Source organism: Carassius auratus, chromosome 2, assembly GCF_003368295.1.
Source record: "Carassius auratus strain Wakin chromosome 2, ASM336829v1, whole genome shotgun sequence".
Classification (NCBI taxonomy): Eukaryota; Metazoa; Chordata; class Actinopteri; order Cypriniformes; family Cyprinidae; genus Carassius; species Carassius auratus.
This window is the reverse complement of record NC_039244.1, coordinates 1,892,719-1,917,848: the sequence shown is the minus strand read 5'-3', so window position 1 is coordinate 1,917,848 and position 25,130 is coordinate 1,892,719. Positions and strand designations below refer to the sequence as shown.

General features: G+C 32.5%; 2 protein-coding genes and 1 long non-coding RNA gene across 5 annotated transcripts in view; all 3 read left to right on the top strand.

The window, feature by feature from the left end:
• The window catches only part of LOC113112358 (uncharacterized), a 23,062-nt gene extending 8,087 nt beyond the window's left edge, over window positions 1-14,975 (top strand). Inside the window, exons 2-3 of the long non-coding RNA XR_003293422.1 lie at window positions 8,831-9,040; window positions 14,775-14,975. This is a non-coding gene — a long non-coding RNA (uncharacterized LOC113112358). The remainder of the gene's footprint in view (window positions 1-8,830; window positions 9,041-14,774) is intronic.
• LOC113112126 (ceramide synthase 2-like) overlaps window positions 1-25,130 on the top strand; it is a 371,308-nt gene that overhangs the window by 103,877 nt on the left and 242,301 nt on the right. The gene's annotated exons all lie outside the window — the stretch shown is intronic.
• LOC113112044 (leucine-rich repeat and immunoglobulin-like domain-containing nogo receptor-interacting protein 3) overlaps window positions 21,304-25,130 on the top strand; it is a 41,116-nt gene continuing 37,289 nt past the window's right edge. Inside the window, exons 1-2 of one of the 2 annotated variants that reach the window (XM_026277415.1) lie at window positions 21,304-21,586; window positions 21,682-21,774. The gene's annotated coding sequence lies outside the window, so the exon portion shown is untranslated. The remainder of the gene's footprint in view (window positions 21,587-21,681; window positions 21,775-25,130) is intronic. The other variant, XM_026277424.1, reaches the window with a different exon arrangement.

Below are 25,130 nucleotides of genomic sequence, written 5' to 3'. Positions count from 1 at the left end.
GTTGTGATTTGAGCAGCACAAATACTGAATCAAAACTCACTTTCAGACGCCTGACAATCACTCCGACTGGAAATGATCCGAAACAGAGGTGAATCAGATCCTGATGAATGAATCATTCAACGCTTCAGTTCAGAATCAACAGTCACTGAACTGAGGAAACTGTTCGATTCGGACCGAAGACCGACCAGCCACTGATCTTCACATGCATGAACCCAACACTTAAACGAAGGCCTCAAATTAACGTTTTTATGGTTTTAAGCTGAGCTGATGCATATAGATTTATTCACTTTATGTGTCATTGTGTGATTATGTAAATGAACTAGTGAAATGAATCAATTCATTGAATCTAACTGTCCGAAAGAATCAGTTCAGAGAAAAGAATCGTATTTCAATGTTTGCCTGAGGCTGTAAATAATGTTCAGTTTCTTGCACAGACTGATCGTTTTTCTTCATAAGACCTCGATATATCATCAGGAGCCACGGGGATTCATTTGGTGTTGCCTATATATGGTCCTTTGACTCTTAAAGTGACGGTAGCCATTGACTTGAATTGTGTGAATCACCAAAGAGCACGGTTTCGGCTAAAAATCCTCTTTACTGTTCTACCGAAGAAAAAAGAAAATGTTTGTTTTTGTGTGAACTATCACTTTAATGGCAGATGAAGTTATGCCTCGTTCTGCAGACGCTCGAGCTGCTGGTGAAACAAAAGCGAGCCGCATGAAAGGACTGTTATATCAACACGGCTCTTAAGCGACAGGCCGCAGAAATGCTCCACTGCAGCTGAATTTGAAAAGCTGCTTTCAAACAGATGTAATTATCTGCAATCAGCAGTCAGCGGCCGGCGGCGCGGCTGAAAGGACATTATCAGCCCTGCTTTCAACACAGAGAACGACTGGCATATACTGCGCACTATATACTGCATACTGACTAGAATGTGCTTCACGTGATGTCACTGCATGTTTATATGAGATGTTGTGCATGTAGAGATGCTATTCTACACATTTTCAGATTGGATGGTTGTTTTGTTGTACCAATTCTAGAGGTAATCATCAAAGTTTAAAAACCTTTTTCATTATGAATCCATTTCCGAACAGTGTTATTTTAGGATCATTTTTATGCTAATATAGTAGAGCATATTTTGATATTAACGTTATGGCTTTAATAGGGTTAGGGTTATTTTGAATTAGCTTTTTTAAATATTTTACATTTATATTTTTGGTCATTTGCTTTGTGCTTTTATTTTTTAGTATGATTTTTTTTTATATATATATTTATTTATTTTTGTATATTTTAGTTCGCATGGTAACATTTCAAATTTTCATTTAAGATTTCTAATTTTAAGTTTTAAATTTAATATTTATATTTTATGTCATGTTTAATATTTTATTTTAAACTTATTTTACATTTTAGCACATCTAATTTTCATTTAAATTTTCTAATTTTAAGTTTTCGTTTAATATTTGCATTTTATCTAATATTCGATATTTTATTTAATTAACAAAAATCAGTTTTCTAATTTTAAGTTTTTCGTCTGATATTTATATTTTATCTATTACTTTATATTTCATTTCAGCTTTATTTAGATTTATATATATATATATAAAATCGTATACTAGCATACTAACACCACTTCTGCAGGATATTTAGTGTGCATATATATATATCTATGCGCACTAAATATCCTGCAGAAGTGGGGTTAGAAGTATACGATTCTAAAAGTTATCAGAGACAAAAAGCAAGAAAAGTAAATGAGAAACAGAAGCAGCAGGACAGATGCTAATGTTCAGCCTAATGAGATGACTATATAACACACTTCTGTGAAGGAAAATGACTTTCTCCTCACTAATACCAGCTCAGATAATGACAATATCCCCATTTTCCACTGTGAACATCATAAAACTGCAGATGAAGCAGACGTTGTGCTCACCAGAACATTCATGAGCTGCTAAGACAATCACCAGCCTGCCCTCTTTTAATAAAACCGCTCATATCTCTCCAACATTAGCCCGTGTTTTGGATTATGTTGTAATATTCAATCTAATTTTTCTTGCAGAGCAGAATTTATTTCTTTCAGTCTCACTGTTCAGGCTTCATTGCATTATTCTTTACAATCTCTATTAAAAAGGTCAAATGTAGTTCATTTCTTAAGGCTGTTGATCATATTCAGTGCATTTCATTTCATTTCATATTTACAGTAGCTAGGAGCTGCAATAAAATAAAGTGTATAATGTAGCTGTGCAAGGACGGTGCTGATTACTTCTAGTAAGTTATCTAGATGCATCACTGATTTTCCTTTCTTGTTTTCATGAAATAATGGAGGAAATCCTGTTTTTTTTTTCCAAAAAATTTTCATTGTTATTTTAGTGTTATTTATATGATGTTATAGTATTTATTAATATTTTGAATAGGCTTTTTTTTCAATTTCTTTGTTTTAGTAATTCTGTTATGTGATTGACATTTTTATTAATAAAATTTTTTATTTATTTTTTTAATTTAGCATTCATTTATTATTCATTTCAGTTTTAGTAAGTTTGATGCTGAAACCTAAACTTAAAAGAAATTGGCAACTATATGAAAAAAAGTAATAAAAATTTAAGTCATTTATTTATTTTAATAATAATATATATATATATATATATATATATATATATATATATATATATATATATATATATATATATATATAAAATAAAATGTTGAATATATTTATATATATTTTAAATACAATAAAATAAAATATTATCAAAATATAAATTTGATATATTTATGGTTTCAATTTAAAATACAGTAAAATAAAATAAAACAATTATATCGTATTTATTCAATAAAGTATATACCTTTTAAATTTTTTAATTATAAAAAAATATATATTTTAGTCCTGTTTTCATGAGATAATGCAAGTATAACTCTTTGTAATGTTGCAATCATGAGAAAAATAAGTTGTGTTGTCCAGAATGCAAGTCAGAATAACAATAAAGGCCTCTGTGTGTTTGGATGTTTGTCAGTCATTATTCTGAATTCTGTTTGGTGTTGCTGTGAAATCTCCTGAAATCTCCCGCTTGCTCCAAGATGGTCTTCGTCTGGTGAATTAATCAGATGTGTATTTCTACACAAGACGTCCGACAGCTTCAGTTCCTCTCTGAAAATCAATGGACACGAGGATAGACTGCATTTCTCTTCTAGTTTCTCCTGCTGTGTGGCCACACATGCACTCAGCTTAGATTTGTTGATGTGTGTGTGTGTGTGTGTGTGTGTGTTTCTGAGATAAAGCTTCGCTCTTTCTCCCAGTTTGAGTGATTGTGCTGTGAAATCCCATCTGTATTTGAGCTCAAATCAAACACCTGATGGAGGATTGATCAGCTAACCGACTCACAAGGAGCTCAAAATCCAAAATATAAATATAATTACTTAGTATAATAGTAAAATATAATTACATTTTGAATAAACTACAACTATTAAAGCATTTTTGTTCATTTAAAATATTTAAATATTTTTGTTAACTGAAAAAAGTTAAAATACAATTTTAAAATTAGACGAAAAAAAACTAAAGCATTTTTTATTGAAGTCTGAAACACAAAAATTACTAAGTAGAAATAAAGTAAAAACAAAAACCGAAATAAAAATAAAAATAAATAGTAATAGCAATTTTATTATTATTATTATTATTATTTATAGTCATTAATATACATATATATATATATATATATATATATATATATATATATATATATACAGGGGGGAACGAAAGTTTGGGCACCCCTTGCAGAATCTGTGAAAATATAAGTAATTTTCAAAAAATAAGAGAGATCATACTAAATGCATGTTATTTTTTATTTAGTACTGTCCTGAGTAAGATATTGTGCATAAAAGATATTAACATTTATTCCACAAGACAAAAAAAATGCTGAAATTATTAAAATAACCCCACTCAAAAGTTTGGGAACGCTTGTTCTGTTACCTGATGATCCTCGACTGTCTTTCTGTTTTGTGATGGTTGTGCATGAGTCCCTTGTTTGTTCTGAACAGTTAAACTGAGCAGCGTTCTTCAGAGAAATCTTTAAGGTCCTGCAGATTCTTCAGTTTTCCAGCATCTTTACATATTTGAACCCTTTCCATCAGTGACTTTATGATTTTGAGATGCATCTTTTCAGACTGAGCACATTTGAGGGACTCAAACACAACTATTTAAAAAGATTCAAACATTCACTGATGCTCCAGAAGGAAACAAGATGCATTAAGAGCTGGGGGGTGAAAACTGTCCATCTATCTGTCCGTCTCTGTCCGTCTCTCTATCTATGTGTCCCTGTTCGTGTGTCCATCTGTCCATCTCTCTGTCCCTCTGTTTATGTGTCTCTGTTTGTGTGTCCATCTCTCCGTCTCTCTGCCCGTCTGAAGTGTTGGCTCAGTGGATAAGACACATGCCTTTGGTGTGAGAGACCCGGATTTGAATCCACTGTGAGACACCAATGTGTCCCTGAGCAAGCCACTTAACTCCTAGTTGCTCCAGAGGCGTGCGACCTCTGACATACATATATATATATATATATATATATATATAGCATTTGTAAGTCGCTTTGGATAAAAGCGTCAGCTAAATGAGTAAATGTATGTATCTCTCTGTTTATGTGTCTCTGTCTGTTGTCCCTCTGTCTTTCTGTCTGTCTGTCTGTGTCTCTCAGCTTCTGAAGGCCTGCTATGTTTCTGTTTCTCTCAGTGACTTGTCTCGCAGTAATAACGTTCCTCCTGCTGTCCGTATTTTCTTTATCTCTCCTCCTCCTCTGCTTCCAGCTGCGGTCCTGCCAGGCGTCACCCGCTCAAATCCATCGCCCGTTGTGATTAATTGCCAATTGGCAATAATAAACACACACTGTGACAAACAGCCGGTCCCACACTTCTTTATCTCCCTCTCACAGGCACACAGAGAGCGTCAGATCTGCTAGAAGAGCCAGTGATGAACGTGTGCGTGACGTGGGATTTATGTCCTGATTTACATTGCATGAACATTCAGAGCTCTTAATGTGGATCGACGGCCACTCACTGGAGATTCTGGCTGCGATGTGGAGCCGGCTTCAAGTCAGGCACAGATTTGCTGTCATTTAGGATGTCTCAGTATCTGTACGCTGCTATTTCTGGCCTTTTATGACTCAGTCTGCATCCTCTGGGTTTTCTCCGACATCATTTAGTCATACGTGATGTGAGGTTGCTTTACCCTACTGTCTGTCAGAGAGGATCTGGCTCCACTGGTGTCGAGTGTTAATGCACTACTGTATCCATCTGATGGCTTTGTTAGCATTGGTTTGTTTTCGTTGGCACTTGGCAGTCATATGTAGGACAAACACTTCTTGTGGGGGATATCTTGTACCGTCACATGCATTGCATTGATTTTTTTTTGTGAAGGTGAGGCAGACATTTACACTTTAACACCAGCAAACATGCAAGGGAAATTCTGTCTCTCTCGCACTCCGAAACTATTCCATCGGCTAAAAATATTCTATATGGGCAATATTTAATAATCTTAAATGAATATTTGTTAAATAAATAAATAAATAATTATAAAATGTATCATTTAACAAATAATATTATATTCTCATTGTACAGTCTAGTATTCCAGTGGCTTTAAACATTAGTACAATAACATGCCTTTTGGATAAGCAGTAATATAATATTTTTAAATGTAATTTACATTTATTTATTTGATTGCAAACATTTTACTTATTTATAGAGATTGCATATCTGGTACTGTTTATAAATGATTCATATATCTATATATTTAATATGTATTTAAATAAATGTATAATTTTCTATTTATAGTAATTTATTATCTGCTTTAAATTGCAGATTAATTCTTAATATTTTGAAATGGCTATTTTAATACCCCTTTAGCTCTAACAATTTTAAATATAATGATATTGAATATTTGTTATATTGAAAAATATAATTTTTTTAAAAATTATTTTAATTTAATGTTTGGTACTGTTTAATTCGGACTATATTTTAATATATATAATTTTTTTTATAATTTACAAATATATTTTTTAATTTAAAATAAAATATATTAATCTGTGAATATATTTTATTTATATATTTAATATATATTTAAATAAAATATAATTATTTATAGTAATTAAATATATAATTCGCTTAAAATGACTGTTAAATTTTATAGGGATATTTATATGTACATTTTATATATATATATGATATATAATTTTTATAGAATTTTATTTCATAATATTTTCCCGCATGCAAAGAGCTCTTATTTCATCCTGAAGGCTTTTATTATGTGTTAATGACGGCCTGATTGTACATTGTCATACTAATTTAATGGCTACTTAACTAATTAATGAATAGATGTGCATGAAATGGTTCTGTACACCAATATCTGGCATCAGGACCTGATTGAAACACAGTGGTGGTGAACTTCATCAAAGAAGTGTCATCTCTGAAAACAAGTCTATTCTCCTCCGACACACTCCTTCATCAGCATCAGAACTGGAGAACATTCGTGATCTGTTGTGATGAGTGATGCTCAAACACCCTGAGATTTCTCTTCTTGATGTTGTTTTTACCTCTGTTTTGGAAAAATCGAATTATTGGAAAACAATAAGAGTTAAGTGTGGCTTTTTAATGGAGGCTGAGAGCGTGACGTGATGATTTGAGTCCTCTGTGTGTGTGTGTGTGTGTGTGTGTGTGTGTGTGAGTGTGTGAAGGTCAATCATTAGAGCGTGACATTGTGATTGGAGGTCATAGTCTTCCCTCTGCTTCTGCCCGAGTGTGTGTGTGGTTGTGTGTGTGTGTGTGTGTGTGTGTTGATATTTCTCATCTTTTTGTAAGGTTGAATTGAGGACGCAGTGAATTACATGCATTGTGCTCTGTTGTATACAGACCATTTTGGCAAATATAACAGATCATCCAGTGATTATGTTTGCATATAGACTGCTGTTTAGTTTTCACAAAAACTAAAAAAAAAAAAAAATTTTTTTTTTTACGTTTTTGATTTAGTTTTTGTAATTTTGTTTTGCAATTTTTATTAATTTAGTTTTTAAAGTCTGTATAGTTTTTATTCCTTTTAATTTTAGTTATTTTATTTAAAAACTGTTAGATTTTGCCTTCATTGACCAGCTGAAATCAAACAAACATATATACTTGATTTTATTCTGGTTAATTTTATTGTATTTCAAGTTATGCACATGCCTGTTATGGTTTAATGTTTTTGGAAAACTACTGAAAAAAAAAAAAAAAAAAAAAAAAAAAAAAAATATATATATATATATATATATATATATATATATATATATATATATATATATATATATATATATATATATATATATATATATATTTATAATAAAATATATATATATAAATGTATTTTATTATAATTTTTTTTTTTTAACCAAGCACATGGATACACAGATGCGATAATTAAACACCCATCTTTTATCCATCCGTTTCATCCCTCTATCGTTCAGCTGCTTGTTTTCGGGGAGCAGCGGGATCAAGTGGTTATTACGGCTGCGTCACACAGTTCTCCGGTCTTCTGCTGAGCGGCCGGCTGTCCTTGGCTCGACTTTCACCTGCTCGCTCTGGATGAAGGGATAAACAGCACTGAAGATGATGGAGATTGAGAAGGGGATTATTCTCCTCCATTTCAGCCTCATGACACCAAACCATTCTTCTGTGGACCGCGTCGCTTCACGAAAGGCAGGAATGGAGGCATAGAAACTGAGATGTGGATGGAGAGGTGTTTATGTGGTTATCCATGCCTTTTGCTATCATAAGAGATGGAAAATTAGGAAACTTTGGGATGGACCAATGGGAAAGCATCCTCTTTAATATTTCAGGATGTTTCTATGGTCTGGCTGATTTGGACAATCATGAATGACAATCGCAAGACAATGCACTTTTGAAATTTATAAGTGAAAGCATATGTAGTTCAGTGAGGTTGCATTAATTTGATCAAAAATACAGTAAAAATATTAAATATTATTATAATTTAAAATAACAGTTTTCCGTGTGAATCTGTGTTAAAGTGTAATTTATTTAAATGATGCTCCGCTGTATTTTCAGCATCATTCCTCCAGTCTTCAGTGTCACATGATCTTCAGAAATCATGAAAATATTCTGATAACTTCTATAACTTTTTTCTTAGTTTCACTTGAACTTAACAATCTGCCAAGATAGAGACCAAGACTCCAAAGCTTTCAGGATTTATGACCGTTTAAGTTGGAAATTTTCATGTGTATCCTCAAAAGGCGGTTAACGGGTAATAAATGAATCCTAAAAGTTCCATAAATATAATTTAGTAGCATAAAACCCCTTCAAAGTACAAAATATTGAATAAAAAAACATTATCAGATTTAAATATTGTACATCTGTTTCGTTGAAATGAAATCAGCATTTTTGGCCGCCGTGTAAACATCAGAAGGTTACTAATGTGAGACTGTAGAAAGACTTCTGCAGCTGTGTCTCTCCTTCAGGAAACACTTCAATGTCTGACAGATTCCTGCTCTGAAAATCTGCACTCGAGCGTCTGCTAGATTTCCACAAACAGAAGAGAGCGTGTGACCTTTACTGCAGAGCGGTGACCTTTCAGCTGGAGAACATTAGTCCGTCCCGGCCGCTTGTGTATTATTATGATGAACGACGTTCATTAAACGGGTCAGAATATCAATTAGCTGTAAACGAGCGAGAGAAACTTACTCATTCTGTCTCATTCTAATTCTTTCATGATATCATCATTTATTAGCCTTTTAAAGTTTTGGAGTATATTCATCCTTGATCACTGTCATCTGTAAAGCTCTGCTCTTTTATTGATCTCTGCTCGCAGGTTCTTCATGAAAAACGATGAAGCTCAAGCCCATCTGTCTCTATGGAAGTTATTACCCATAATGCCTCTGTCCCTCAGAGCGGGAGCCGCTGACAGAGACGGAGGAAAGAGCATTTTTCTCTCTCCACTTCCTGAAAATGTCATCATCAATCCATCAAAGCCAGTCTATGATTGACAGCTTCATCGACCAATGAGAGACGCGTCTGCTTTGTAAGTGTCCAACAGCTGTGCACCAGTGTTATTTTAATATTATTTATAAACTATTGCATTTTTTTCATGAGCATGTTGAATTTAGATTCTTTCAGTTTTCAATTTTACTTTAAATTAATTTTTATTTTATTTCTAATTAGTAATTTTACTGATTTAATTTACTGACTGGAAAAACAATAATAATATTATATAATATTTATGTATTATTTAATTTTATTTCAACTGCTTTTGTCATTTTTATTAGTTTTAGTTTATTTTAAACATTACTATTTAGGGATCATTTATTTTTATTTCAGTTTTAGTTTTTATTTTATTTAAAATAAGTAATTTTACTGCTTCAATTAAATGAGTGGAAAAAAAGAATAATTATAATAATATATTTATATTTTATTTTATTTTTATTTCAGATGCTTTTGTCATTTTTATTAGTTTTAGTTTATTTTAAACATTACTATTTAGGGATAATTTATTTTTATTTCAGTTTTAGTTTTTATTTTATTTAAAATAAGTAATTTTACTGCTTTAACTAAATGAGTGAAAAATATATATATATATTTATATTTTATTTTATTTTTATTTCAGATGCTTTTGTCATTTTTATTAGTTTACCTTTAATTTAAATATTACTATTTAGGGTTTTATTTTTATTTCAGTTTTAGTTTTTATTTTATTTCAAATGAGTACTTTTACTGCTTCAACTTATTGACTGGAAAAATATATAATAATAATTATTATTATTATCTTTATTTATTAATATTAATATTTATATAAAGACTTCTGTCATTTTTGTATTAGTATTTGTTTATTTTTTTTTCTTTTATGTCCAGGTCATATTTCACAACAACTTTAAAACAAAAATGTTTAAACCCAGATAATTCTCATTAATATAATGCAACAAGACTTCCCCCCCTTAAATAGTCTTTATTTTCTTTATGCATTTTATTTTTGTCTTTTTTTTGCATGCAATGTGACACTAAAACCGGCCAGGATTCGTGGAGTTCATGCAGACAGTCACATAATTAATATTAATGTGACAGTAAATGGTCTTCTCACAGAAATGCTCTCATTTTTAAAAGCATTGCAAGAAGAGCAATGGGAAATTTAAACATATAATTATAGCTTATTACATAACGAAGGACTCCATGGAGATTTCGTCTCGCAAGCTTATATACATAATTAATATGCATGAGATGAGCGATGAGAATAATCTGCTCACATAATGTAAGAATTTCACACCAGCCTGCTGTGAACCTGTTTTGGGCTTCAGCCAATGAAATAAATAATAAGAGGCTGTAAACAATGCAGGATTTCTCTTTTTCTGATGGTTTAGATGGGAATCAATAAAGGTTACAGCAATAATGACTTCTATATGAAATAATCAAGTCACATTTATTTATACTGTACAATGCTTTATACTGTACAGATGGTTTCTAACCCGCTTCACGTTAATAAACGGGGAAATAAGGGTGTTAATTTAGCAAAATTCATCAATTATGAAACAAGTTCAAGTGTCATTATTCAGATCAATTCAATGTTAATTTAATATTAATGAGATTCTGTGAATTTTTATAACATTTTGGAATTAAATTAGTTTCCTGCTTTCATATTAGTTACATTTTTTTGTCATTTTTATTCTTGTTTGATTTTAAATATGTCTATATTGTATTCATTAATTCAATAATTTTAGATAAACTAAATGAATATTTGAAATATCTGAAATCAATTCTATGGTTTTAGTTTTAGTTCGGTTCACATGAATAAACAGGAAAATAATAACATCAATTATGAAATTTAATTTCAGCTGTAAATAATGTAAATAATTCACAATATTATTAGATTCTATTTTTAGATTTTCTGCTTTCAAATTAATTTTAGTTTATTGTCTTTTTTATTATTAATGTATTTTTTACTAAATACGTCTACACTGTTTTTTTTTTTCAAATTTCAGTTTTAGTTATTTTAAATTAAATGAATATGAGAATTAAACATTATTATTATTATTTTTTTTCTAATTTAGTTTCAGATCGTTTATTCGATTTTTAAGGAACATTTTTATGCTTTTAGTCAGCTCTAATAACCCGGTTGAGATCTATAACAGTGTCCTGCCATGCATTTGGGTTTTTTTCTCACTGAACATTGTTTAATTAACGTTAATTCATTAATTCGCATTAATGAGAGTTTCATGTGACTTGTGCACATCATTATCTGAGCTTGTGTTTTTTCTTATTCCACTGCTGTTAAAGTCACATAATTCTGATCAGTTTCTGAGAAAAAAGGTTTAGATGTTAGTGGTGTTTTTGTTTCTGTGCTGGAGGATAAAAGTCTGATACAAACACATTATCAGGTTGTAAATCAATTTGATCATTTCGCTCTAAACTCAGTAAATTCAGTCTGAAATGTCAGCACAGACGCTCGGAGGAACCGATCTGAATCTTAATCTTGTGTGTTTCTGAAGGAGTCACAAAATGAAAAATACATCAGCTGCAGAGCGAATCAATCAGTGTTTGCAGCGCAGCAGTAAGTTAATATAAAAACATGAATCATCTGAGCTGTTCTTCTACTTCCTTCTATTTCCATTTCATAGAATCTGATATTTCAATGCAACATCGAGACTCTTAAGATATAAATATTAAAGGTGTTGTACTCATTTAGGATTGTAGCAACGCAGTGCTATTATTGTTCAATAAAACTACAACATAAATGACTAAAAACAGTTTGCATTCATTGAAATAAAGTTCTATTTAAAATACTTTAATGTAAATTAACTTACTAAACTAACTGAAATAAAATATTTGTTTTTTGGTACTTTTAATTTGACTTAAAAATTACTAACAAAAATAAAACATGACAATAAAAGATATTTCTAAATGTTAATTAATACTATAATAGTTTATAAATAATACTAAAATAACATATATTAATGTGATTTGAAAAATCTTGAAATAAAGCTGAAATAAAACACAAATATTGGTTATAAAATCTCAGCTTAAAAAACTTCAATGTAAGTTAGAAATATATTTTCTTGGCAACTAACTGAAATTAAATATAAAAAACTAGTGAAAAGTAATAAAAATGACAAAGAAATGACTAAACTTTAAACTAAAATTTTTAATTAAAATATTGGCTAATTCTAAATCTTAATAAATACTAAAATAGTATATAAATTATATTTAAAAAAAAAACTGATATTCATGCAATTTGAATAATCTTGAAATAAAGTTGAAATAAAATATTAAATTTGAACTCAAAACTTCTACGTAAAAAAATGTATATGTATATATTAAAAGAGATTGTCTTGGCAACTAAATAAAGAATTTAAAAAAAAGTTGAAAAGCTATAATTACTAAACCTAAAAGAAATATAATTTACAGCTAAATAAAAATTTAAATATAAAAAAGAAGCACATAATAAAATTACGTATTACATTTAAGAAAAAAAATAAAATCTAATTCTAAATATGAATAAATAGTGTAATAGTATATAAATTATTCCAAACAATGATATTCACACAAAGTGAATAATCTTTAAATAAAGATTATTTTCCTGTTTAAAGCTGTATTGAAACAATCTGTATTTTATAAAGTGCTATAGAAATACAAAGTGAAAGCTGAAATAAAATAAGTATAAATACTGAATAGAAACCTCAACTTAAACTTTAAAGTAAATTAGAAAATAAAAACTACTTTTTACTACAATTGCTGAAACTGAAATAAAATGCTAAATAGAAATACTTTTTAAAAATCTAATAAAAATGACCAAAACTTTACCTAAAATTAAACTAAAAATAAAAAAATAAATGCCAATTCTGAGTTTTTTTTTTTTGAATAAAGTCCTGAATAAGGTTCTAACCATCTTTCCTCTTAAAACAGCAGTTCATTTCACATCCAAGATGCACTAAAACTTTCAAAACACTCCCAAATTAAGTCACTCTTTACACTAGCAAAGGTTTCACCAAACAAACACACTATCAATCATAACACATCATTTCTGATTAGTAATATGCATTAGTAACCGTTTTCAAATATTGTCCTCCTAACAAATACAAATACACACACATCAATGGAGAGATGATTTATTCAGAAAAATTGACAAATCACAGGCTTTCAGTAATGAGTTAATGGTCTCATTGCAGCATCAAAATCGCAAACATTAGGATGTGACGAATGTCGGCGAGTGACTAAACATCACTTTGCATGTTATAATCCACCCAAAAACCCCTCAGTCCTGTGGATGAACGGCCAGCCGTGAGACGTCAGATAATTACCTACTGCTTATATTCTGAAGCCTATACAAACCCCTTCTCTTCTGTTAATCTATAGCAAACGAGCGCTAATAGATCATCGCTGACAGCTTCATTAGGCTGAACATTGACCAGCGACTCCATGAATGTGCTTTATTATAAAACACATTATTGAAAATAAGACCGATTTGCTTTGTTTTGACTACGGTAACGAGGAGCAGAAGGCTGCGTACTGCTTTAGAGTCCGAGCAGGATCACAGTGTTGATCGTTTAGTTGTTTTTGCACCTGTAACTAATGCTTCTGTATGTAAATGAGCTGCGTTGTGATTGGCTGATCTCTGAATACCGTCATTCAGGGTGGAACCAGGTTTTTAGTTTAAGTTTGTGTATCACCTGTGCATTTTGTGGCCTAAACCAGGGGTTTAAAGAAGAAGAAGAAAAAAAGCATTTTGTTATGTAATGATGGTCAAGGTTTCTTACACCAAAGATAGTCATAATTTAGTTTCTATGATCATTTTTTCAACCTTTCTCCGGCCCTTTATAGTTAAACAGGTTGTTTGTGCAGCTGAACCTATTGAATTATTATGATTGGATTATCTATTTCAGAAATGAGTAACAACACTATAGTTGAATAAGGATTTTCCATCAGTTCAATTTTAGATACTATGAAAAAAAAAATGTTTATCTTGATATTTTTGTGTCTAAAATATCAAACAATTCCTTAATCAAGACACATTTACTTGAGAAGCAAAAGGACCTGAGATATTAAGTCTAGTTTTCTAAAACAAAATGATTTTTGTGCTTAAAGCAAGAACCAATATCTGCCTGTAAGTATAAAAAAAACTTAATTCAAAGAGAAAACAAGATCATTTTTTCTGACCTCATTTGGCAGATTTGTTTTTCTTGTTTTAACCATAAGCTCACTTCATTTCGATCAACTATATATATAAATATATATTTGCATTTACATTCAGTCGTTCAGCAGATGCTTTTATCCAAAGCGACTTCCCAACGAGGTCAATGGAAGCAATTCAAATCAACAAGAGAACAAGTGGCATAACAAGTCTATATAACAAAATAAAAAGAAAACAGATAGAATAGAAAAAGAATAGAGCAAGCTAGTGTTAGAGGCCGTTTTATTTTTGCTTCTCTTAATCATAAAGAGGAAAACAAATAGAATACAAAAAGATTATAGAAGCTATAATGTTTTTTTTAAGAAAATAAGCTGCTAGTAAATGAAAAGTTTTTTTTTAGAATACATATACATATGCATCATATATATATAAACCAAAATCATATTTTCTTGTAAAACATACTTCAATAGTCTTCAAAAAAAAATAAAAAAAAAAAATAAAAAAAATATATATATATATATATATATATATATATTTTTTTTTTTTTTTTTTTTTTTTTTTTTTTTTTTTTTTTCAGTGTGTATTTAACCTGCGGTCAGCACATTGTGACCGAGCTGACGGTGTCATCCTGATCTGTTAGCTTCCCCTGCGGCATCGCTGTGAATCAATAAACCCTCTGACCCCGGAGCCCAAGGAATCATCCGTCTGACCCTGTTCAAATCTACTGGACAGAGAGAAAGAAGCAGACTGAAAGAGAGATGTATGAAGTGAAGCAGCAGCCGCCTCAGGCTCTTCAGAGAAACACTGACCTACATCAACATCTGCAGGAAATCTGATACATCAATATTACACAGCTAGTCTAGATTAAATAAAGAAATTGATACTTTTAGTAATCCTGGATGCATTCAATTGATCAAAAGTGTCAGCTAAGACGTTTATAATGTTACAAAATGTTTCTATTTCAAATAAATACTGTTCTCTCGAAAAATGAAATGTATCACTTTCCTCAAAAATGTTGTGCAACATTGATAATAATCAGAAATGTTTCTTGAGCAGTAAATCATCATATTATTCTGATTTCTGAAGATCATGTGACACTGAAGACTGGAGGAATGATGCTGAAAATACAGCGGAGCATCACAGAAATACATTACACTTTATTATATATTCACATATAAAACAGATGTTTTCACTATTTTTAACTGTATTTTTGATTAAATAAATGCATTATATTAGCCTCCACACTAATGCACAGCAGTGCTCTGTTTATAATAAGCAAATGATTGTTTTATAATAAAAGAATGATTGACCTTTAACCTCTTGGTGTTGCTTCTGTTGAGAACTGGGGGTTGCGTAACCTTTTGACATCAAAAACTAAATTATATAGTAAGTGTTTTGTCCTTCCTGTTTATTTAGCTGTTACTAATATAAATGTTAGATATGTAAATGGTTATTTTATTTCAGTTAGTTTCAAAGGTTTTGAAGCTTTCCCGTTATATTCTTGTTTCATTTTATCTTTATTTCAATTAATAAAAAATGATTTAGTTTTTGAATAACATTCATGTTGAATAATTTTTTGTTTCTAAGATTACCTTTTTTCTGTTTAGCTTTATCTGGTTAGACACATGAAATGTTTATTTGCAGCTGTGAAATTCCAATGTTGATTTCGGCACTGAATGTGTGTCTGTGTTTGTCTCTGAGGGCCGGCGTGGAGCTCTAGATGAGCAGCGATGCTGTGAAAGTGTGCCAGAGCATCGGCCCGACATATGCAGCAGCACCTGGACACACACACACACACACACACACTCACAGACACACACACTCACACTCAGAGACACACACACACTTATCACTGTATCTAAACCAACAACATGTTTATTAGATCCTGTACCCACTAAATTACTGAAGGAGCTGTTACCTGTAGCCGAAGAACCGCTTCTCAATATCATTAACTCGTCGTTATCTTTAGGTCACGTCCCAAAACCATTCAAGCTGGCGGTTATAAAGCCTCTTATTAAGAAACCAAAACTAGATCCTAGTGAACTGGAAAATTATAGGCACAGTTCAAATTTTCCATTCATGTCTAAAATTTTTGAAAAAGTTCTGCTCAAACCTGCTCAATTGAGCTCCTTCCTGCAAAAAAAAAAAAAAAAAAAAAAGATCTGTATGAAGAATTTCAGTCAGGTTTCAGGCCCCACCATAGCACAGAAACTGCACTTGTTAAAATTACAAATGACCTGCTCCTTGCGTCAGACCAAGGCTGCATCTCATTTCTAGTCTTACTTGATCTTAGTGCTGCGTTCGACACCATAGATCATGACATACTCATAGATCAATTACAAAACTATACAGGTATTCAAGGGCAGGCTCTAAGATGGTTTAGATCCTACCTGTCCGATCTCTACCATTTTGTTTATTTAAATGGGGAGTCATCTCATTTATCATCAGTAAAATATGGAGTGCCACAAGGATCCGTCCTAGGTCCCCTTCTATTTTCAATACACATGTTGCCCCTTGGTAATATTATTAGAAAATACGGAATTAGCTTCCACTGTTATGCTGATGATACTCAGCTATATATCTCAACGAGACCAGATGAAACTTCCCAATTATCTAAGCTAACAGAGTGTGTTAAAAATGTAAAAGATTGGATGACAAATAATTTTCATCCAATTAAATTCAGATGAGACAGAGATACTAATTATTGGACCAAAAAACAGTACACAGAGTCTAGTACACCACAGTTCACAAAACACTGGACTTTTCCTAGGATAGCAAAGTCTACTAAAGGAGGTAGAGCTTTTTCGCATTTGGCTCCCAAACTCTGGAATAGCCTTCCTGATAATGTTCGGGGTTCAGACACACTCTCTCTGTTTAAATCTAGATTAAAAACACATCTCTTTCGTCAAGCATTCGAATAATGCATCACATAATTTGTGACTGCAGTTGTATCTGATCAAATGTGCATTCTTATTCTTTAGTTTGGGTTAAACTAATTAATTTTACTTGGTTGGAACAGCAGCTATGCTAATGATGTCTCTATTTGTTTCTATGTTTTTATTTTTGTCCACTTGGATTAAACAGTTTTAACATTAACAAATCAGGGTTGTTGTAGTTAACTAAAACTAAAATTAAAACAGTTAAAAGAAAAATGCATTACTTAAAATAAATGTTGAAACTTAAATGAATTAAGATATGAAAACTCATTTGAGCTAGTTGCCAAAGCAACATTTTTATTTTTATTTAGTTAATTTGACTAAACTTAAGATTAAATAAAATAGATGAAACTGTTTAGACAGATATAAATACATATAAAAAAACTACTAAAAATGACAAAAACATACAACAAAATTACTAAAACAAAATATAATAGAAAATACAAAAAGAAATCACAATATTAATAATTCTAATAGTATCTCAATGATGCTAAAATAACATTGAAACAAACTAATAAATGTATTATGATGACTATTTTTCATACCTAAACAACATAAAATAAACAGGTAAGATTTGTACAATAGTACTAATAAAATTAATGTTTTATTTATTATAATGAATTGAATATTGCTTGTTCAACATCTAGCGATATCTGTTCATACTTTTTAACTAAATAAGTTAAATTGTTTTTACAATGCCGATTCTAAGCAATCTTATAAATGCATTTAAAAATATATATTCTTATTTAAATAATATAAATAAACCATACCATTAATTGTATTTATTTAGTAATTTATTTAATTATTATTATTTTTTTTTGGAGTGCAATTTAATTTATGCATGACTGATAAATATGCATCATATTACGTTTATGTTAGTTAGTTTTGTTAAAATTGTGTGCAGTGCAAATGCATGGGAATTTTATATGCATTTCAACTACATAAATCTTAAATTTAGGTCAAATATTTTTTGGACTGTATATATATTTCTCAAACCCGTAACACCCTTGTATTACAGAGTTTTCCCATTGTTTCCCGAGTTTTCTATCACAGAAATGTTGAAGATGTCTGAGGACACGGATAAAAGCAGTGCTGGATGGAGAAGTCAATAGTGCGGCTGTTATTGTGTGTCAGCGCTGAGAGAGAAGCTTCAATGCCACCGTGACCTATATTTACTGCTCGAGTGCGTTTCGCTCTTGTTATGCTGAGAGAGATTCTGGATGGAGAGGCACGGATGAGAGAAAGAGAGAGAGAGAGAGCCGTGAGCAGAGCCATCTGGCTTCACCTCAATTACACACACATGAAACGCACTTTATGTCAACCTATTTAAGACAAGACACTACAGGTGAATAGGGTAAAGCATTTAAAGGAATAGCTCACCCAAAAATGAAAATTAGGCGCAAATTTACTCACCTTCAGACCATCAAAGATCAGGATGAGATTGTTTCTTCATCAGGTTTGTAGAAATGTAGCATTGCATCAGTGTCTCATCAATGGATGCTCTGCAGTGAATGGGTGCCATCAGAATGAGAGTCTGATAAAAACATCACAATAATCCACAGCACTCCAGTCCATCAGTGAACATCTGGAGAAGACAAAAACTGTGTGTTTGTAAGAATTAGATTTCACTGACATATTAAAGGTTTTTACAGAAGGGATTTAGGATACAGAGAATGTTCATTTCCTGAAACATTTTAGTTGTGGAATGTTCATCCAAGGTGTTTTAAATGTAACGTCGTCTTTTAGAATGTTCAGAGAAAATTCAAATGTAACGTTCCAATAATGCTTGCAAAATGATACAATGGAACATTCCCTTAACATTTGCATAAGTAATAAAAAAATGTTTCCAAAACATTTTTTAAAAACTGTAAATGTTCTTGTTTTCGTTAGCTGGTTTTTATCACTCCGTAAATCACACATACTGTCAACAGACAGAAAATAAGTATTATTTATATCCAAAAGTTAGCAATGCATGACAGAAACATTGTTTTGCCCGTAATGTCTTGCCTTAAAAAATCAATTGCAAATCTAAAGCCACATGCAACTACAAATTCTGGGATGGAACAAGGATGCAGAATATCTGACTAGAAAGTTGCACAGAAGATAAATGATGTGCACAATAACGAGATCTGTAATTGGCTCATTCTTTCACTCAGTTGAACAGTTTATTTAGTTTGCACAAACCCGATTGAGTTGTTTGTCTGTTTGATGGGTGGCTTGTTTGGGGAGATTGGCTTTAATGCATTCATTAATTCACTTCATAAAGCACTCAGGAAAACAACGATGTTTTAATACGACACACTTGAGTTACCGAGGAACTGCAGGAGATGAGCCTCTAGAATAATTCATCCAAAATCTGTCATGATTTACTCGCCCTCATGAAACCTGGACTCTACATTTTTATTTTAAAAAATTTTTTACGAGATTTTTACATTTATTAATTTGTGAGTTTGAACCCATGATGTTATGTTGCAAGCACAATGCTGTACCATTCATGCTGCTTTTGACTTAAACTACTAAAGTTAAGGGAAAATTCTGTTTAGCTGATGCACTTTAAAAAATATTGAGCGAGGTTGTTAAATAATTGCACTCAAACAATTATTTTCTATTTTCTAAAAGTCTTAATTCCCACTTTCACAAGGTAAGTCCTTAAAAGATTTTAAATCACAGCAGAAAGTCTTAAATTCATAAAATCGTGGCATAAGATGTTGCATAACATGCAAGACCACGTTAATTTATTATTACATTCAATTGTTTTTAATTGATCCTAAAAACATCTTAAGTTTACCTTCATAAAATGTGCAGAAACTTTACGACAGTAAATTATCTTAGCTGAAACTGCATTTTAAACTGAAGAATTTAGCAATGCTGTATTTATGTTTATTACTTATCTTATAAAGCACTATTTAAACAAACATTGGCTGAAACATGACTTCGAAAAAGTGCAGCTTTGACATTCTGCTAAATATCTCCTTTTTTGTTTCACAGAAGAAAGAAGGAATGGCATGAAGGTAAATACCTTTAAATGTTTGCATGAACTATTTCTTTATCTATTAAATGATGAAGACAGAGTTAAAGCTTTTACTTCAGTTTGGTTGCCTTTTGAAATGATTTGAATAGATTTACAGAGGAGGATCGGGCCGTGCATACACACAGCATGCTTTTCGTGGCAGCTGAAGTGAAATCCAATTACAATGTTAACACAGCGAGACACAGAAGCAGACAGTGAAGCGGCGCTCGTCCACCTCCCTCAGAGACTCATTCTGTGCCGCCGTTACATACACAAAATCTGAGACGTGCACTCATGCACACACATTCTCCCTACACAACCCCTCACACTTTTACAGCACGTAATGACCCCTTCAGAACATGCATTCATGTGCATGCTGGTGAGAAACAACAGAACGTTTTAAAGTCGGCATCAAATAAATATTTGCAACCCATTCTGTGTCTGCGCTGTGATGCATTTCAGTCTGAAACCGGACAAAGATAAATGAGAGTCTGCAGTGAATTGTCAAGCTGGCAAAATTGTTCTATTATTATCTTTTATTAGATTAATCAAGTTAATCTCCATTAAATTGCTGTTAACTATTTGCAATATTTAAAAAAACTGCATAACAGTAGTCTAAAACCATGGCTAAATACAGTTGACTAGTTAACATTAAAGTGATATTTCTCCCAAAAATTTTCATCATTTGCACACAGAACCTGTATGACTTACTTTCTTCTGTTGAACATTAAAAAAAAGATATTGAAGAATAGTTTCAGTTCCCATTGTCTTCCATTATATGGACAGAAATTACAATGGTAGTCAATGGGTAATCACAATCATATCAGAAACATTGACCCTTGACCCTGTAATGAGCCCTTTTGACACCATATTTAATTCAAAGCCAATTACATTTAAAAAATATAGCAACTACACCCCAAAAAAAAAAAAAAAAAAAAAAACATGGGTTGTGGAAATGAGGGTGACCTTGAACCCATAAACAGCAGGACACACTGAATACACTGTCTTCTGTCCCTCATATTCCAGAAGATTTTAGCTTTAGGGATCGGCTCTTTTGATTGTCCTACTGTATAAAACACATAGCAACATGCTAAAAACACCCATAATGTCATAGCAACGGCCTAGCAACACATTAAAGCTGCTTTGAAACGATATGCACCGTGAAAAGCTCCGTGTTGAATCGAGTTGAATGGAATTGTCCACGATCCCTTACCCACGCTGCGTTTTCGCTCCAGTGCGCACTTGCGCGTCGCTCCCCGAGGGGTGAGCTGAAAAACCAAACAGCAGCGTGAGCACTCAGCAGATAGACGGAGACAGAGACGAGGACAGCACAGAGAGACCCGAGACAGCGCCAGTGTGTGTTCTGTCTCTCTCTCTCTCTCACACACATGCACGCGAGCGAACGAGTGCGCACGCGCCGACACTCTCTGGAAGAGCATCTCTGATCGTGCGCGCGAGGAGGAGAAGGAGGAGAGTGTGTGTGTCGGCGTTTCTGATGCCAGAGAGGTAAACACATACAGACAGACACACACACACACACACACGCGCGCTCTCTCAGGCTTAAGGACGCGTATGGACGCGCTCGTGTGACTTATGGACAGACGCGAGGAGGTGACGGCGAGCAGGAGACGAGGAGAGACGCGCACGCTCACGGACAGACAGATGAGGACGCAGCCGTCACACTCAAGACCTGGGTGAGTGAACTTCACACACACACACACACACACACACACACACACACAACACACACACACACTCGGGAACAGGTCAACCCTGGAGCCGCGCGCAACCTGTGGAGCGCGTGGGTTGCATGCATGCTCTTATGTAACGTTAGTTTTGCTGGAGCGCGTCGCTTTAACCCTGGAAGCATTGAAAGTTTAGTTTGCATGAAGTGAGCCAGCGTTTTTTATTTTAAGACACTGTATCCGCGAGGCACTTTGAAGGGTTGAGCTCCAGGGACTCGTGTTCCTTTCTTTATAGTCTTTCTGTATCAATATCTGTCTCTCTTTCAGTCCTGTCTGCGGTTCCACCATCATTATTGTGCTTTTGAATAGAACTACAGTCTTGTTTGAGAAGAGTGTGCTAGTGAATGTGTTTCAAATCAGTTTTCTGTATTGGTTTGTATCACACGAAAAAAAAAATCATATTTCTAGATATAAAAGCCAATGCATGCTACAAGACAGAAGGTCTTTGCCCTGTGCACATTTCATAATTCGATTGCATTGACTCTAAATTTCACCTGTGTAAATGGCAGTGCAATGACAGCAACAAATAATGCGGAGGAAGGTCTTTGCATCATTTTTGCAATGATAAAAGATAAGTAGCATTTGTATCAACAGGTTGACTCATTTCTGTAAATATGAATAAAGCCAAATGCATGCTACAAAACTGAAGGTCATTGCTTGGCGCACATGAGCGGATAGTATTGTGTAAATGGCAATGCATTGACAGCAACAAATATTGCAGAGGAAGGGCCTTGCATCATTTTTTGCTCTGATTTACAGAGAATAATAAAAGATAAGCACCAGTTTTTGAAGTTTACACAGACGCACAACTTGCACTTTGAAACCCCCTCTTTTAAAAAGTTTCCATTTTCATGCCTCCATGTGAATGGGTGACCAAAACGCATAGAAATTTTAATTAAAGTCAAATTGATGCCTCTTAAACCTGCAAACAAAATCATGCACGTTACCATCTCTTAATTTGAGTTTGTGTGACAGCAATAAAATGACAAAAATTGTAATTATTAATCGGAATTAAAATCATTGTGAATAACCATTTAAACATAATTGTAATTAACTGATTCTGTTTCTGATTTAACCGTTACCGTGCAGCCCTAATGCATATATTTTATACAATCAGAAAAAGCAAGTCTTTAGTCTCTAGCGGATCTCGATTTGAGTTCTCCATCAATTACGTGTGCAATACTAGATTTAGGACCATACAGTAGCTTTCAACATGTGTGCACTTCATGCAAAAAATTGCAATCAATGCTCCACAGAAATATGTGCATGCATATTCTGTGCATTAAAACCATGCCAACACAGATATATGTTCTTATGTGTATGTGTGTGTGTGCAGCGTGTTATCTGCCTTTCCCATTCACAAGCCCGGTCATTTTAATGGAGAGTGTTTTTGACAGGCGCGTTACCGTGTTGCCCAGGGCCATGAGGGTTTTAAACAGCCTACAATCTCTAATCGAGAGCGCGAGAAAGATGTGGGACGGAGAGATAGAAAGAGAAGTCAAGCTAGAATAATATACATGGCATGCATGTTAGCCTGTCTGTTTCTGTGAGCATTTGAAGGTGGTTCAGACAGTTAATTAATGCCGTAATCAAGCGACGTACCAAAGGAATCGAACAGAATTATCTCGATTATGACTGATTGAGCCGGTCCACCAGGTTGGCGATCATGACCAAAACCAGGGAATTCGTAGAAATGCATTGTTTGCGCTGATTACTCTTCAGAGGATTTTCTGTCGGATGCTTGCTTCTGATTAAGCGCTCATTTGCATACGTTATAGGCGTCTGTTGAATCTAAATGAGCGTGTTATCTACAGTTGCTCACACAAACCCTAAACAACACCTTCAGTGATTCCTCAAATAAGCGATTAAACACATTTAATGTTGTGCATCTTGTCCATTTCTGATGTATTTCCCGTCTGGGGCGTCCTAAAACGGAAAGGCAGGGTTCCTGTATCCAACGGTTCGCCCGTTTGGCATCGGCGCTAATGAAAGCTTCTCCAACGTTTCCTCTAACGAACCCAAAGTGGCGCTGCCATCTGTTTATACAGTTTGATTTTATGGCATGATGAGGAAGAACTGGTTTGACAAAGAAACAGAGTAGCGACAGGAAATGTTTTTGGTGGTTTCCTCTTTCATTAGTAGCGTGTTGACATAATCCCAGCAAACTGTAGTGTTTTTATTCCTCTTGTTTCTTTCAATGGTCTCAGAGGAGCTGTTGGCTGCTCGTTTAAAGCTCAGGGAACTTAATTGAGTTCTTAGTTAAGATTCTCCTAATAAAACAGATCCAAATGTGCCAATAGTTCATTAGATAAGAGTATAGTGCTACAGAATTAATATGGAGAGCTGCTCAGATCATTTGATTGAGAGAAATGATTGCGTTTGATGGATTTTGATTGCAAACTTCAGTAGCTTGGCAAATCTGAGCACTTTGTTGGGATCTTGTTTTGCTCTAGAACAGGGATACCCAAAAGATTTTTGGCAACCAAACCTCTTTGAGCTAAAATGTCCCACTGATATTTCAATAATTTATAGCACATTCATATGATAATATTTCTCTAATGTCAGTTTTTGTCAGATGACATGCATGTTAACAAATCAAATATATATATATATTTTTTAAATATTTAAGTATTGTAAATTGTTTTAGTAAAATTTTAAAATGTATTTTAAAACTATTTATTTTAATGATTAATTTTATTATTTATTTTATTAACATATTCACACGATAATATTTCTCTTATGTCAGTTTTTGTCAGATGACATGCATGTTAACAAATCAAATTTTTATTTTTTAAATAATATTTAAGTATTGTAAATTGTTTTAGTAAAATTTTTAATTTAAATTTTTTATTTTATCATTTATTTTAACACATTCACACGATAATATGTCTCTAATGTCAGTTGCTGTCCGATGACATGCATGTAAATAAATAAAAAAAATTTTTTTTTAAATAATATTTATTAAATATTTTAAACAACTTTTTAGTTAATTTATTGATTCATTCGTTTTAATTTTCCATTTTTATAAAAAAAAATCTCTTTTTTTATTATTATTATTTTTTTTTTTAAATAACTCATGGACCCCAGTTTGGAAAACCCTGATCTAGGACAAACAGTTGCGATTTTAAAGAAATATAATTTTTTATTAGATTTTTTTTTTATTCTAGTAGTAAAGATACAATGGATATGATAATATAGCAAGTTATATAAAAATGTTTTTAAACTTCTTGTAAATGATTGTGATTCTGTAGCTGCTTCAGTCTTAAACTGCACTTCTGACATCCTCCTCCCATTAGAATTCAGGC